Source organism: Myzus persicae, unplaced genomic scaffold (assembly GCF_001856785.1).
Source record: "Myzus persicae strain clone G006 unplaced genomic scaffold, MPER_G0061.0, whole genome shotgun sequence".
In the NCBI taxonomy this organism is placed as follows: domain Eukaryota; kingdom Metazoa; phylum Arthropoda; class Insecta; order Hemiptera; family Aphididae; genus Myzus; species Myzus persicae.
Genome location: NW_019104389.1, coordinates 535,198 through 540,814, shown reverse-complemented (window position 1 = coordinate 540,814; position 5,617 = coordinate 535,198).

The following is a 5,617-nucleotide window of genomic DNA, read 5'->3' as shown; positions in this document are numbered from 1 at the left end:
CACATTTTTCACTGTTGTACTCTCCGAAAATATTTTTCACTTCAATAGAATTAAAATGAATAATATGTTAATAACTTCGAGCTTGTCACAACTCTCAGATGTAAGAGAATACCTACTCAAGAAAAATCTTTTAAGTATATAATAATACTAGACTAAAGCCATTAAAGAATACATTTTTAAAAATGTGTTATTCATAAAATATATGTCACATTATATAAATACATTTATTTTGGTTCTATTTATAATTTTACATAATATGATTAAACACAACGAATCAAAACAATTTTCAGTCGCATATACCTAAGCCAATAAAAAAAATAACAGAATACTAATAAACATAAAATATAATAAAAAGAAAACACAGACAAAATGTTCTGACAAACAATTACTAATTATAAAATTAAATCTTTGTCCATATAATAATAAATTAATGTAATCAATGAGTAATGTAATATGTACTAAATAATGTAATATTGAACAAAATAATATAAAAATTTAAATACATTTAAATTCGGTGACCAATGATAATGTAATTTGTTGTTTCTTCGAAAGTCGAACGGATATGATATTTTTGTTCCATGACACTGATGTAAAGCGTTTTTTTCCTAGTGATATCTAGTCATGGAATATATAACAAAGTTAATAATACTAATTTCTGACAATACTAAATTACTGATAGTTGATACACGAGTCCTGCTGAATTTGTCGAATTTCATGTTTTGATTTTCAGTATTAGAAATTCGAATAAATGATCTAAATTCAAAGTTTGTATTTTTTCATTTAAATAAAATGGTCTACAATTGTTCCATACAATTCTGTAAGGAATACGAACACGATTCAATAAACTTGGTGGTGCTTAGGTAAATATAAGTTTAAAAGACAGTGCAGTAGCATGAAACTTAGTGTTACTTAGACGCAAGGCCATAATTGGGAGAGGGGCCCAGGGGTCCGGACCCCCCCGAAATTTTTAAAAGTAGAAACATTTTAGCTGTGAATATTGTTTATTAACTAAAAATTGTAAAAATAATAATTGTATATTTTCGTTAAAGTAGTAATTTAAAATAAGATAATATTTATCATTTTATTTCATTTCAACGTAGTAATAAAGATTAGAATTAATAGGTAAGGTTAGCCGGTTAGGTACCTACTAGATACAATAGAAGGTGATTCAGATAATATAAACTAATATAATAAAATATAAAAGTAGGTCGCAGAAAATCCAAATTATTTAAGAATATTAGTAAGACGAGTAATACCTATATAATGTGGGGCCCCCTTAAACACAGAAATTAAATTATTAACACATTTTTTGTTTAATGTAATAATAATGATGCCCCAACTTGGTATTACATTGGAGGCCTTGCTCAAAATATGCCACTGTTAAACGAAGAAAATATTAGTAACAAGTTACAAGCATACTAGTATAAATTCTTAGTACCTACATTCTGATTTACAGTATACCTATTTTATTTGAACTGACACAGAAATAGATAAATGATTTACTTAAACATGAACCTGAGTTTATCCTACAGATTCCTCTAAAATATGTTGCATGCACTTTTAGAATTTGACTACAGTGAAAAGCCTTGTAAATGGAAAACAAAGCTTAAAAATAAATATCATACCCAGCACTTTTGAAATTGTAAGTATTTCCAATTTTATAATTTATAATTATTATCTATATATACCTATACTACCTTATTTACTGAATTTAAATTTTAAATAATAAAAATCATATTATTTACTTGATTCATCTTTAATTGACTCAATTGAAGTCGACGAAGAAGACATGACTTATAAGATGCTATGTTAGTTATTTTATTTTATATTTTCACAATTTTAGAGATGTTTTATAATAATGAGTACTATTTTAATATAATATTATAGGTTCTAGTACAAGTTCATAACCTATAGTAAATAATACATAAAATATTATGTTGTTAATGGTTTTGTAAATTATAATATCCAACCATTTTATCCTAGAAGAAGTCAGCATTGACAATGTACCATCACCACCGGCTGTGAATATTGACAATATTATACCATCACCAGCTGTTGTCAGCATTGATAATGTTGTATCATCACCACCTACAGTTGAGTTAAGTACCGATTTAATTCCTACATTTTCCTTTTGACCAAAGTAAAATATTCAAGTTAATGACTTAAATTTTTTTCAACAAAATTTTTGTTTATTGGAGACGAAAGCACTTTATTGGTGATTTAAAAAATGTGGATGATGTTGAAAGTCCTAATAGTTGTCAATTATTTATTGCAGCTAAACTACTATCATATTTATACTTAAAGGTAAATATTATGTATATTTAAGATTTGTATTTTACAACTAGGTTATTAAAATATTTATTACATTTCAATAACAGTGTGAACTGTATGAACTATTCAATTAATGTATATTTAATAATGAAATATCAGTACTATTGGTAGGTAGGTATTTTTACTATTTTTGTAAACAAATTATCATACAAAATATAAAATACAAATAGAAATTGTTACAATTCATGATAATCGGACAAAAATAAATTGTATTAAATATTATAAATAATAAGTAATAACTAATGAGTAGGTATTATGAATCACGGGTTCTTAATCTATTGATGTCTTATACGGGCTGTACCTAATTTATATGCCGTTTTAGTTTTATCTATACAAATATATACAAAATTCTTTGTAAATATATCTTGTTTTTCTAATAATATTTTCTTAATTTTACAAACTTATAACTTTTATAAATAATATTTTTCTGGGTAGTATGAATTTTCAAAATTAACTTAATTGAGAATATTGAAAATATATTAGTTGATTTTAAGTTAACGAAGACACAAATGAGTTAAATTAAAGTGAAGTTAATTAAAACAGCAAATTAGTAAGAGTTAATAAGTTAAAAATAGCTTAACTTCAAAATCGCTTCTCAATGCTAAAGTTATGTACATGATTGAATTTTTGATATGTTCTGTGTTTAAATATATATATAAAGTTATTTTCATTTATCATTTTATTATTAGAAAATAGAATTATTATTTTTACATAATTTTTTTTTTTATTATTTCATTATTATTTTTATTACTTTCTATTAATCTTATACAAAAAATATACAAGTGTCTAAATGAACCAATCTGTTTTTAGTTGTTATATTTCAAATGTGTTGGTTAATAGTATTATAAGATGTATGTTTTTACTTTTTTTCAAACCAAAATATTACAAATAATTTATTGATGTATTATAATACAATTAATATGTGTGAATAGTTTTTATACAATATCATGTAATATCCACATAGACATAATATTAATTATAAATAAATATTCTTTATAATGTTGTTTGTAATGTGACACTTACATTAGTCTCATAAGTTACCTAATTTTGAATTTATCTTAATAAAATAATATTATGTAATAATAATTAAAAATAAAAATTTATAGTTTATGTTCTATGTAATAATTTGTAGTATAAAGTAAAATATGTGTGTATACCAACTATTTTTGTTTTCACTTATGTATTTAGCTAAATAAAACTCAAGTTACAAAATATAAATAAAAATACACAATATAATATTACTATAAGTATGGAGTATAGGGTCAATTTTAAGGGGCAACATTTAGGCAATTTCTAATCTCGTCACACGGGATTTATGTGTTAGTTGTAAATGATTATTCGATGCTGGTACCACTCTCATACACATATTCACATATCATAACCCAATAAAAATATAAAATTCAGTATATGCATTTTACGACAACTTCTCATTGTTTTGACAAAATTAAAGTTGTATGTTCCTTATTTTCAAAAAAATCAGCAGGTAAAAATGTCTGTAGATCGTATGAAACACTTCCCGTTTTTAATTTTAATTAAGATTTGAAGAAGTTCATACTTTCAAATTCTCAATTACAGTTCACAATAATATAAGATTTAATTTTTGAAAAATATTTCTTACGATATATAGACAATTTTTGGCCGAGTTCAAATTTTTTTCAGAATAAAAATTGGACAGCATAAACTAGTTTTAATTTTGTTAAAACTAAATATATTTTGAGCTAAAATTGATGTAGTAGCGAAGTAGCAAAAGTTTCGAACCTAAGAATATTATTTAATTAGCTGGTTCGTATCTAGATATATTCGAAATTAAAACCGAAGAAAAACATTTAGTCTGTCCGTTTTGTGAATTTTTTTTTCCATCATTTATAAAATATTACATCTACATTTCTGTAATAAATTAATATACTAAATGCGACCTTTTTTTATACGTTGACGCATATGTTCAAATCACCTAGGGGAGTGTGAACTGTGTGTCTGTGTGACTCATCCTACTCATTTTACTGCCTGTGTAATCCATTCTTATAATCGGATTATTAATTTTTCAATTAAATAAAACAAATGTACCATAAATAAATGTATGTGACAGATTTAAACAGAATTTACACTTTGTGAATCATAAAATACTTGGTTTTATCCATCTTTTTTTTTTAGAACCATTTAATGTTCAATTTTTTTTAAAAATTCTTCAAAATCTCGAGAATATACAATTTATTTTATAATTAAAAATGTAAAAAATTTTCAATTTTTATAGCTAAGAAATGAAGTAGTGGATATTCAACTAACTACTAAGTTGTGTATATTGTAACCAAAAAATATTTAAACATATTTTTTGATTGGTAGAAAATATAAAGACATAATAATGATAAATAATTCAATTGTAATTTTGCTCTCAATTGTTAAAAAAATTCAAAATAGCTTATTATTTAAGAAAAAATTATTTTGATCAGAATGATTATTATTATTAAATACAGAGAACAAAATGAGTGTAAAGTAGGGCTTAAAAGTTTTTTTTTTTATTTTTAGAAGAAAATATACAATCTATATCTAAGACATGATAAGTATATGTGCGATAAGGGAAACATCGATAATTAAACATCATTTTACATAAATTTGAAGAAAGAAGCCACCCACTGATGACACTTTCGTCTTGGTTTATCGTAGTGATTTAGTTATATGTTAGTTTTTATATTATATATTAAAATTTAGTTATATGTTAGTATTTTAAAGTAATGAATCTCTGCACCATTTACGTTTAAGTCGCCTTGGAGGGCTACCTGGGATTGTGAGGGATGATAATTTTTTGATGAGAGGATTTGAATGAGAAGAAAGAGAGTTTTGACATTTTTTATAAAAACGTTTAGTTTCGTTATGAATAGTTTTTAAGTTACAATCTAACTGCAGAGCTTAAAAGTTAAAACCGATTTTAAATACCAGTTACAACTTAAATCTATGTCGAAACTAAAAAAAAATAAAAAATCAAAATCAAAAAAAAATCAATACCTTTAATTAAAACCGAAATTGAATTCGGGAAAAATAAAAACCTAAGACAAAATCGGAAAAATAAATTCTGATATCCAAAATCTAAATCAAAATATGATAAAATAACCTACCATTTACAGAAATCAAAATCGAAAGAGGAAAAAATATATTCGGTTTCAAGCCTTGGCTATCATAAATCATAATAGTATAATAACAATTCTGTAAAGTAGTATAAACTTACAAAATATATGGACCAGTGTTTATTTCAGGGGGGTGAGGGGGGCCCCCCCCCCCCCCGGAGAAAAAT